Source organism: Ambystoma mexicanum, chromosome 8, assembly GCF_040938575.1.
Source record: "Ambystoma mexicanum isolate Mex_15411 chromosome 8, UKY_AmexF1_1, whole genome shotgun sequence".
NCBI lineage: Eukaryota > Metazoa > Chordata > Amphibia > Caudata > Ambystomatidae > Ambystoma > Ambystoma mexicanum.
The window spans coordinates 927263126-927275351 of NC_090929.1; positions in this window are offsets into that span (position 1 = coordinate 927263126).

The window sequence follows — 12226 nt, forward strand, 5'->3', positions numbered from 1 at the left end:
TACACATCTATTCAGCACCATTTCTGTCCTTTAGTGCTGGAATTTGTTTGAAGCCTGGAAGTAAGTATTCAGCCTATGCATGGAGTTTTCTCCGCACAGCTGAAATAATTATATGTTGCCCCTTTTAGCTGCATTTTTCTCATGTAACTGAAAATAAACTGTTGCTGGACTGGTTTTCCAGAAAATACATTTCTTAGCTGCAGTCAGTCAGTGAGGCCCGGTTGCTCTGAACCAACTGGAAGATCTGTGATTTCAGTACACTTTCTTTCAATTTCAATTGTTCACTTGGAAAATGACTCAATTTAGTGCCAAAACAGCACTTTGAAGGTTGCAATTGATTGGGGAAGCTGCATTTTAAAGGGCATTTTTGGACTTTAGCCCACCTCTGAGGCCTTGCTTCATGTACAGCACCCACTGACATTCTCCTGCAGTGAGTTCTCTTTTTACACCAACTTTGACTGTGTGTGGCAGGGTTGTGCAGCTTTTGGGGATGGTGGACCATGTGCAGTTTTGCAGCTTTTCTGCATGTAAATGGGTTAGCGTATCCACTTTAGGCTGTTTTTTTCCCCGTTGGCAAAGGGGAGAAGTGGGGCGTATCGGCCTGGGTAAAAATATCCCATAACTCCCTCCCCCGACTTCGGCTTGACTTCCAGTCGTGGGGAAGTCAGGCATGTGGGATTTTTCTTTCTGTCCATGTGAAGAAATCTGGTTGCTTCTCCTGTCAGCGATTGATGCGACACGCTCTTCTCGCCGGTCCCGGTTGGAACGGGAAGATACTCCTGCCTTCTCCCCTGCTTTCTTTTCCAGTGTGGATCTCTTGGGTTTTTCCTCCCGGGTCTCCAAGGAGGGTCTCCTTGGTGATTAGGTGTAGTTGGTGCAATACTAGAAAACAGAACATAACACGGTCATGAACATTTTCCCACTACTGTTCCCAGGGGATTTCAGCAGTGGGATAGACACATACATTTAATAACAACTGACAATATTCCCCGCATGTAATCAATGATAATTTAATAAATTCCCTGGGTGCCTGGATTTTCCCCCTCTGGGTTTCGGGTAGGCTCTTCTATTTGCCGCAAAGTATGCCTGGGATGGCAACTCTTTAGCTGGTTTATGTGGACCCACTTGTCTTCCCCTTCTGTCAAATTTCCCATGGTGGTTGCGGATTCTGTAGTCGACTGGTGAGATTCTTTCCACATTTTCAAAAGGACCCCGCCAACTTGGCAGGAATTTGTGCTCCTTGGCTTGGTTCCTTTGGAAATTGTACAAGTGGCCCTGTCTCCTACTTGATATTCCTTTTTGGTTGTCTTAAGGTCATAGTGGGTCTTCATACTGTCTCCAGATCTTTCTAGATTCCACTGAGCACAGGCAAAAGAATGTTGAAGGTATTTTCTCAGATTCTCAACATACTCATTAGCTGTGAAGGCATTTATAAAGGTCTGCTCTTGGGTTCTATAGAGCAGATGCTGAGGTAGCACCATCCTTCGTCCAATCATCAGCTCAACTGGAGAATTTTTGTTGCAGAAGAAGGGGTAGATCTGATGGCCATCAGGACAAGGGGTAATCGAATATCCCAACTTGGCCCAGAGTCTGCCACAAACCTTTTTAACCCTTTAAGTGCCAAGGACGAGGTATCTCGTTCTTGGAAGTGCACACGCAGTGCCAAGGACGAGATAGCTCGTCCTTTTCGGCACCTTGTTTTGAGCGATCCCTGCAAAGCAGGGATCGCTCAAAACTGTAATCCAACCTCCGGGCTATGTGAGGGGGAGGTCCTCGTCGGCATGAAACGGAAAGTAATTCAACCGCAGCAGCCATTTTCGGCTGCTGCGTTGGAGAGAGAAGGTGAGTGCCCTTCTTGTTCCGCCTCGATCTCCGGCTGTATTTCAAGCCGGAGATCGAGGCGGGTATCGTTGGAAAGGGCAGATCTTCCCCTTTCCAACGATACCCATTGTGTGGCTTTGCTGCCCGCGGATCGGGCGCAGGGCGCCTCGATCCGCGGGCAGCAACGTCACGGATCAAACGAAGATCCTTTTGTGACACGTGGGGGAGGGGGGGCTGCTTACTAGGTAAGCGGCCCCCTTCCCCCGTGGCCCCAAGGCATGGGGCCACAGCGCCAGGGACCCCTGGGGGCAGATGATCACTGCCCCCAGGGGTGGGGAAAAAAAATGTCGAGGGAAGGAGGGAGGTGGGAGGGGGTTTTGGGCCCTGGGGCCCACTGGGCCACCAGGGATTGACCTAAAAGTGGTGTCCCTGGAAAGGGGACTTTCTCCCCTTTCCAGGGACACCACTCATATGCCGCATTGCTGGTCACGGATCAGCGCAGAGCGCTGATCCGTGACCAGCAACCCACTGAACCACCATGGATCTGTTTGTGAGTTGGGGGGGAGGGGGGCTGCTTCAGGTAAGCAGCCCTCTCCCCCCCGGCCCCCAAAGCATGGGAACACATGAAAATGAACCCTGGGGGCAGATGGCTGACCATCTGCCCCCAGGGAAATATATAAAAGAAAAAATAATAATAATCTGAGGGATGGGGGGAGGTGGGAGGGGGTTTGGGGTCCTGGGGCCCACTAGGCCACCAGGGATTGAGCAAAAAGTGGTGTCCCTGGAAAGGGGACTTTCTCCCCTTTCCAAGGACACCACATATGAGGCATTGCTGGTCACGGATCGGCCCAGAGCGCTCGATCCGTGACCAGCAACCCACTAGACCACCATGGATCTCTTTGTGAGGTGGGAGGGGGCTGATTCAAGTAAGCAGCTCTCTCCCCCCTCCCAACCCCAAAGCATGGGGGCACGTGCATGTGAACCCTGGGGCAGATGGCTGACCATATGCCCCAAGGGAATGTAAAATAAAAAAAAAATGAAATGATGGGAAACGGGGGTGGGGGAAGGGGTGGGGGCCACTAGCCACCATGGATTTTTTACTGAATGAAAGGGGGGGGTGCCCCCCCAACCGAAGTAGAAAGGGGGCACCCCTTGTAACCCTCCCTGGGGGCAGATATCTGTTCCTAGGAAGGGGCATCTGACCCCAGGGAGGGATGCATGAGGTGGGCCCCCCCTATCTGCCCCCAGGGAGGGTTGCATGAGGTGGGGCCTTCCATTTGGGGTGGAGGGGGTTGAGGGCCACCCCCCGTTGCGGTACATCATGCGCTGCCAATTTAGGGTGGCCCTCAGCCCCCCCTAAAAAGCAGCCTGTGATTTTGTATATTTTTTTTTGTTTACCCAACTTTGCTTGGTGCAGATGGCCACATTAGTGTGGCTATCTGCCCCCAGGGTGCCCAAACCCTACTGCCCCATCTATTGGGGGTCCTGCCCCACCTTTTGGGGTGGCCCTCTCCCCCCTCACCCCAAATGGAGGTGGGGTGTACCTCACGCAGCCGTTTGGAGGAGGCCCAGGGAGGCCTGCATGAGGTGTGTCCCCCTTTAACAACGTTTTTTTACTGAATTTCATAGGTTTTTAGTAGCGAAACTTAACCATAACGTCCCTTTAACAAAGATTTTTTACTGAATTTCATAGGTTTTTAGTAGCACAACTTAACCATAATATACCTGACTTTAAATACATGTAACATAGAACATACTGAACCCCTAGTTAGTGATTTCGATGTCCGCGAACTACCGCCATGTCCGCGGACATATAAAAAATCTGAGCGTGGTGAATGTAAATTTAAATAGTGTGCCCCATTTCCCCTTTGAGGTTGGCTCTGAAAAGAGACGCTTTTTTGTTTTTTTTGCAGATGCTTGACAGACACCTGTTATTTTGTATTTTTTTTTCTTTTTTTCTTACTTTACTCCTAAAATCTTCACATAACCTTCTCCAAAGCAACCCTTACATTCCAAAACAGCATGGCATTTCCCATAAAAGATAAGGAAAAGCCATCTTCTTTAAAATAAACAACATTACTGGAATCAATATTCTCATTATTACAGAAGAACATACCAGATCTAAGCATGAAGGCACACATGCCTCGGTTGATTACACACCTAGCATTGTTTTGCTGAGGACAAAAAACTGAACTATTGTCCCATATTGCCCTAGGTATTAATCCAGAAAAAAATACTTTGGCATTTGGAAGGATGTTCATTACTGCTTGAACCAAGTGTTTCAAATCTGCAAGTAGGGGCACTGACATAGCCCAAACGGAAAGCACCATAGTGCAAAACTACCACATGGGGACTGTTGATCCTGCCCATATCTTCCCTGTACATTGCAATCAGGCACAGTGCTCCACACGACCTCCACTCCTTTAACATCAACATTCTTTGCAACATGCCTGCATTGAGCATACTGTTGTAAACCATGCACAAACATATCTCCGAGCACCAACACCCTGACTTTCTCCACTTCTGCCACACAGTCTCTTTCAACACAAATCCACAACCTCAACATCTGATTGGCTGATCCCTACAGTCTTCTTTCCATGCTGGATTTGCTGGAAAATTCCCTCATTGCATACAGCTAAGCAGTTACACAATACGGAGAACGTCCTCAGAACACCCCCATTTTGTTTATTTTCGAACATTTCAGGACACCGCGAATGTTCTTATAACACATGCAACTTGCCAGCGAACAATACGGACAACGTCCTCAGAACACCCCCATTTTCTTTATGTACGAACATTTCACGACACCGCAAGTATTCTTCTGGCTCACTCTTTTTTCTTTTGCTTACATATCTAGGCCACATGGTTTTCTTCAGTAACAGTCAGAAACTAAAAATTGTATTTTATTTGTAGACGTATAATACAAGTAGGTTATTATAGTAATTCCCTTAGAGTCCAGTCACATCATATGAAACATATACATAGGGGAAGACACAAGCTTTAAAGACAGCATTATTTTCAAGCAAATAAATGATGATTTCTCTGTTTCAAAGCTGCTATTTACCCTATATATATGTATATTGGTATGTGTTCTTGTCTCTTTGTGTTTTCTCTATAGTAATGCAATTATGTAATACAAGGGTTTTATAAGCTACTTATTACATATTTCACAGTACACAAACATATTAACATTACAAATATTATACCTTCATCTTGTACGCTGCACACAATGCTATGTTTCTGCATTAGTAGCTTAGTATACTAGATAGAACCCCATCATAGAATGGTATCTATATCAATGCATCGTTCAAAGCACTAATTAGGGTATGATATTTATTGCAATGATCCTTGACACTTTTTTTGCAACATTATAATAAGAATCCCTTGTACACATATTTCATGAAAAGTACATACACATGTGATCTCATCAGTGATGTCATCAATGACATTTGTGATGTCATCTTTGATGTCGTGGGTGTTAGTCTTAGCAGTGCACGGTGGTGGCACGAGTTATGGTTGCTTCGCTTACCATAACTGGCGAATTTCAGGGGTTTTTCGGTTGTACTTGGAACCATAACGTCCCTTTAACAAAGTTTTTTTATTAGCACGCAAACAATATACAAAGATGGAGTGTAAAAAGCCTTTTCTCAGAGATGGCTATACACAAAATGTTAAAAAACTAAGAATTTATGGTTGTTTACAGTGAAGGTCAGTTGCTTCCATTTTTTGCTCGCGTGCCGAAGAGGCCCACGACTCGCACTATAAGGTTCTATTGTTTTTTGACCTTGACAGACAGGGATCGTGCTAAAAGACTTCTTTTGAAGGTGTGTTGCAAAAACATAAGACACGATAAGGATGAAATTTCTGAAACGAAACCACTTTTATATATTATATCAATATGAGAAAGATCGTTGGCACAGACGGAGTCGTATTTTGGGACTGCACTATGCTTAGACAATGGAAAATGCCAATATAATGTAAGTAACCCTTTAGATTATTTTATACCGGAATATTATAACAATAGTGTGGTGTTAAAGCCCGGTTAAGTTGTACTTGTTTGTTCAATGTGGCATAGTGTTTTCTACCGCGCACTATCACCGCCGACTTGGTCCCCTGTCGCTTAGAGGGCTCTGAAAAAGGCAGAGGACAGAGGGTGGGTTAATGGGAATAAGTTAACATACTCCGTTGCACTATACTCACTAGCAAATAGTTTCACGCCCTAATAAATAAAATGAATATTTTTAATGAAGATCGGCTGGTGAGACTAAGTTATGTTTTTTAAAACAGGTACGTCCTTCCGTACTGTCAATGCCACGATTTTCAGACCCCGGCCGACGGATTCTTCAACTGCCACGTGCAGATACTTCTAAAGAACTTCATGACACTCACCATCTTATGGGACAATCGCCAAGTATTAATATGCCCTTATGCGGTACTAGCGGCTAGAAGCAACATACCAACCATTATGGTGGTCTAATGCCTCGTTGTTGGAACAGCCTCCCGATTATCAGTGTGACCATAGTGCTTCTTTTATCATAAACCAACACCCTGTGTACCGTAAAAGAACAGCGCGTGACTCAAGATGAACTTTTGCGGATCGACAGCAAAGACAAATACAAATCGCTGAATATTCTCTAAACATTTGATGTCAGATAAAAGTACTTTACGAAATGTACAATCTTGCTGTTTGCTTTTAAATCACAGTTTCATAGTCCGAATTGTGGCGCACTGTGTTGTGAGATGATCTGTGTTGTTTTCCGGGTTCTGTGTAAAGTCGCGTCGGACTGGAGACAACTTGGCGCGTTTGGCTACGCACCCTGTACCATCACGGAGAGAGACGGGGAATATGAATGCTTTGATAATGTCAGGCTTAGGGGCGGGAGATATGATTTAGTGTCGCAAAAGCAGGTCAGCCAGGTCGATGGGGCAAGTGATAGGATTATCAAACAATGTCGACGCACAGCAGCCTGATTTATCATTTGTTTAGTGGACAAAAAGTTGGGTAAGGCCCATAGGAAATTGTAATGTCAACGGACATAAGGAGGGTTCTTAGAAGACTTTCAACCTGACAACGAACAATACGAACAGCGTTCTCAGAACACCCCCATTTTGTTTAATTGCAAACATTACCTTCACGTCCACTCTTCCTCGTCCCAGTACTTACTTCATGAGGCCCCTGCCTCCGACACAGGACCTTCTTCTATTTCTTTAAATTCCTATAACTCCTCCCCCACATCCACATCACTCAGTTTCATATTACCAAGCCGGAGCATGGGACCTTCCCCGCAGGGAGGGTGAGCAGGGTCGTCAGTACTGTGACGAGGAAGAGTAGGACTGGGAGTAATGAAGATTACCGGTAAGTAATCAGAGCATTTCAGGACACCGCGAGTGTTCTTAGAACACATTCAACTTGCCAGAGTACAATACGGAGAGCGTCCTCAGGACACCCCCATTTTGTTTATGTACGAACATTTAAGGACACCGTGAGTGTTCTTAGCTCAATTTTAGCTTACTTGCGAACAAAACGGACACATACCCCATCCTCAGAACACCCCACCATTTAGTTTATATAGAACATTTCAGAACAGCCGTGTTGTCCGCAGACAAATCGAACACAACAAAAGTGTCTAGCATATAAACGAAACAGAACATTGAACCTATCTCATACTCCCCCACCCTCCCCAAACACTCTTACACACCAACACACTCCACTAAATACAATTTTTAATCCAAGTTTCACCGCTCTGTCCGCGGTCATCCGCGAATGCAAGATGGTGGGCGCCACAGAAAATCTGACGTGCTTCACGCACCACGCCGTCCAATCAGCGAACACGTCGAATGTCTGCGGACATCATGCAAGCCGCTCGGCCAATCAGGGCACTGTCCGCGGAGCGAACCGGGAAGTCTGTCCGCGGAGCGAACGGAGATATCACTAATTTTTTTGCCTTACATTTTGGTCATTTAAAAAAAAACTACTGGACAGATTTACACCAAATTTGCAAAAGCACGTGTAAATCCGTCCAGCGGTTTGGGCTGTAGGCGTGCGCAAAGTTTTTTCCCATTATGTCTATGGGAAAAAACAAAAGTTTTGGGACCCCCCTATAACTTTGCCCCCCCTGGACCAAACCTCTCCAAACTTGGCAGAAACATTCAGAGTGGGCCATATACTTTTTTTGCAAAGTTTGGTGAGGATTCGTCCAGAGGGAGCGAAGTTATAAGCCACCCAAAAAATGCTCTTCCTATGGAAACACCAACTTAACCATAACTACATGGACACTACCGCGTCCATGTAATATATATATATATATATATATATATATATATATATATATATATATATATATATATATATATATATATATATATATATATATACATATATATATATATATATATATACTACCGCGTCCATGTAATATATATATATATATATATATATATATGTATATATATGTAAACACATGGAGGATAGAAAAAACCTGCACTCCATGCAGGAGGTCAGTGAATCCCAACAAATGAAAAAAAACTCGAATCCAGATAAGTGGAAAAATCGAGTTTAATGAATGGTAAAAAATACAAAATAAATGGCAAAACCACACAGCAAGCGATACAGGACGCCTAGGCAGTGTCCTTAACAACGCGTTTCGCGCTTCCCTGAGCACTTGATCACGTTAGGATATATATATATTGCAAAAAAGGGGAAAAAAGAGTCCTTCTTTTCCCCAAGGGGGATGGCACTCCGAACAGTGAAATACTCGCCAGAGTAAAGCTACGTCCTTGATTAAAAGACAAAGAGTTTTTCTTTTTGAAATCCAGTTTTATTGCGGCATCAGCCAAAATAGAATAAAAGACACGGTACAACGCGTTTCACAGCCTGCTTGCTGCTTGTTCACGTACAAGTGAGTGCTCAAAGACATTGTGTATATATTCCCACTGATTCCCAACTCTATGGTTCAACAAACTGTGGTAGTCCCTTTTCAGTTTTTGTTACTGCCCGTACTTAGTACCTTGCGGTTAGTAAACATGGTTGCCATTTTGTAACGGCTATTGCCAATACTTTTTTATATACTAAACTGCTAATATACCATAGCCAGGACAGATGAAAACATAATGTGACTCCTAAATGCCTCTGCTAAATTAGCAGTAGTTTTATTGCAATCGAGTGGCATATCGTCCTTAGTGGGCAAGACAATTATCTAAACTATTTGCAATAAAGTGCATAGTGCTGATGGATTGTAAATGGGTCACAAAGTGCATAAGGTTTATAGCAAGTCGATCAGTGCATAGTGCTTTGTTATGCATGGCCATTTTCAAGAGCAGTTTTTTATATATATGAAAAAAAGAGAAGAAATCTAGCTCAGAATAGATTCGTAAAGTGCTTAATGCAAATGTAATCTCACTAATAATAGATCAATAAAGTGCATAGTGCAGGTATTATCTATAATCGAAAATAACATCTGTATAAACATAAATCAGAGCTAAACTTTAAATGTCAGAATAAAGGTAGTAAAATTAGCTCCTGCTTAAAACCATTCTTATAAACTTTATACTGGGACCACCACAGAGCCAAATTTTTGAATAAATAAAACCACATATGTCTAAAAACACCATTCATAAAACATTCAATATAACCACAGACCGGCACTATTCAAAAAATGTTAAAAAATCTATTATAAGTTATAAAAGATGAAATAAAATAAAACCCTCATACAAGCAAACTTAATTCTCAGCTGTGCTTATAGATACGCAGAATATCAGATAAACATTTTTTTTAAATTTTACTCAAGTCCATACATATTAATGGCCCAAATTATTTACACAGGACAATGGGTATGATGCAAGTGATAGTAATTCTAAATAGGCCAGGTTCTCAGGTTCCTAAGTATGTATGCAATTCTTCGTCAAGATTATGACCTTTAGGTTTTTTAGATTCAATATCTAAGATGAATCTAGTCTCCATTTGCCGTAGTGCTAGTTCTCTGTTTCCCCCACAGGGATTTGCTCGGACATGGTGCAAGCCAAAAAATCTTAAGCTGTTCAATTTACTTTCGTGTGTATCTTTAAAGTGGACTGCCATAGGATAGGAGGGGTCACAGTTTTTTATTGCTCTCATATGTTGCAAGATTTGAAGTTTTAATTTACCGATGGTACTGCCAATATACCAGCGGTTGCACGAGCATAGGAGAGCATAGACCACAAATTCAGTGTTGCACGTAATATGGCTGCCCAATTCCACAAGATGTTTGGTAATAGTATGTACGTAGATTGTTTTATTTTGGGCAAATTTACATGCCTTGCATTTCGAGCATTTAAAAAAACCATTGATGTTTTTATGCAGCCACGTGGGGGTATTTTGACTTTCATTAGCAGGCCACAGAAAACTGCTCACCAGTGAGTCTTTGATGGATGTAGATTTTCTAAAGGTTATATTGACTTTTTCTTTTAGGATTGGTGCTAGGGCTTCATCAGATTGTAAAACATGCCAATGTCGATGTCATATTTTTCTTATAACATCGGCATGTGTCCCAAATGTCAAAATAAGTCTTATTGCATCATCTTGTTCTTCATCTGGTGTTGATTTATTCGTTAAAAGTAGAGTTTTACGATTTAGGTTGCGGGCTTTGATATAGGCTCTCTCTAGGACTGCTTTGGGATATCTTTGTCTTAGGAAATTCACTGCTGTTTTTTTACATTCTATATCAAAGCTTTCAACAGTGCTGCAATTTCGTCTTATTCTCACAAATTCACCATATGGAATACTCCACTTCAGAGATATATATTCAGTGAAAAAACTTTTTTAAAGGGACGTTATGGTTAAGTTGCGCTACTAAAAACCTATGAAATTCAGTGAAAAAAACTTTGTTAAAGGGACGTTATGGTTAAGTTGGGCTACTAAAAACCTATGAAATTCAGTGAAAAAACTTTGTTAAAGGGACATTATGGTTCCAAGTAAAACTGAAAAACCCTTGAAATTCGCCAGTTATGGTAAGCTAAGCAACCATAACTCGCGCCACCACCGTGCACTGCTAAGACTAACACCCAGGACATCAAAGATGACATCACAAATGTCATTGATGACATCACTGATGACGTCACATGTCTGGCTCACTATTTTTTCTTTTGCTGACATATCTATCCACATGGTTTTCTTCAGTAACAGTCAGAAACTAAGAATTTTATTTTATTTGTAGACATATCCTTCTTGTAGGTTCTTACAGTAATTCCCTTAGAGTACAGTCACATCATATGAAACATATACATATGGGAAAACACAAGCTTGAAAGACAGCAATCCTTTTTGTGCATAAAGATAATCACTAGACTTATGAGCACTTTCTGATAGTTCTGTTGTTTTTTTTTTATGGCTGTACTTTCCCTGTATATGGTCTTATTTGTATACATTGTACTCACACTACTTTCCTTAGGGTCCAATCACATCAAGTGATACATATACATAGGGTAAATAGCAGCTTTGAAACAGAGCAATCATTTATTTTCATGAAACTAATCAGTTAAGTTATGAATTGTTTCTGCTACTACTTGTGCTTTTTTGCTAACTTCACTTTCCCTGTATATACCCATATTGGTATGTGTTCTTGTGTCTTTGTGTTTTGTCTATAGTAATGCAATTATGTAATACATGGGTTTTATTAGCTACTTATTACATATTTCACAGTACACAAAAATCTATTAAGAAAACAATTATCATTTCATTATTCAACATATTAACATTACGAATATCATACCTTCATCTTGTACGCTGCACACAATGTTATGTTTCTGTATGAGTAGCTTAGTATACTAGATAGAACCCCATAATAGGATGCTATTTATATCAATGCATCGTTCAATGCACTTATTAGGGTATATTTCTTGCAATGATTCTTGACACTTTTTTCGCAACATAATAAGAATCCCTTCTACACATATTTGATGAGAAGTACATACACATGTGATGTCATCAGTGATGTCATCGATGACATTTGTGATGTCATCTTTAATGTCCTGGGTGTTAGTCTTAGCAGTGCACGGTGGTGGTGCGAGTTATGGTTGCTTAGCTTACCAAAACTGCCGAATTTTAAGGGTTTTTTGGTTTTACTTGGAACAATAACGTCCCTTTAACAAAGTTTTTCACTGAATTTCATAGGTTTTTAGTAGCGCAACTTAACCATAACGTCCCTTTAACAAAGTTTTTTTCACTGAATTTCATAGGTTTTTAGTAGCGCAACTTAACCATAACGTCCCTTTAACAAAGTTTTTTCACTGAATTTCATAGTTTTTTAGTAGCACAACTTAACAATAATGACTTTGACTTTATATACATGTCATATGGAACTGACTAGATCTCTTCTTATGAACTTGATGTCCGCAAACTTATTTAATGTTCGCGGACATGTTCGGAGAAC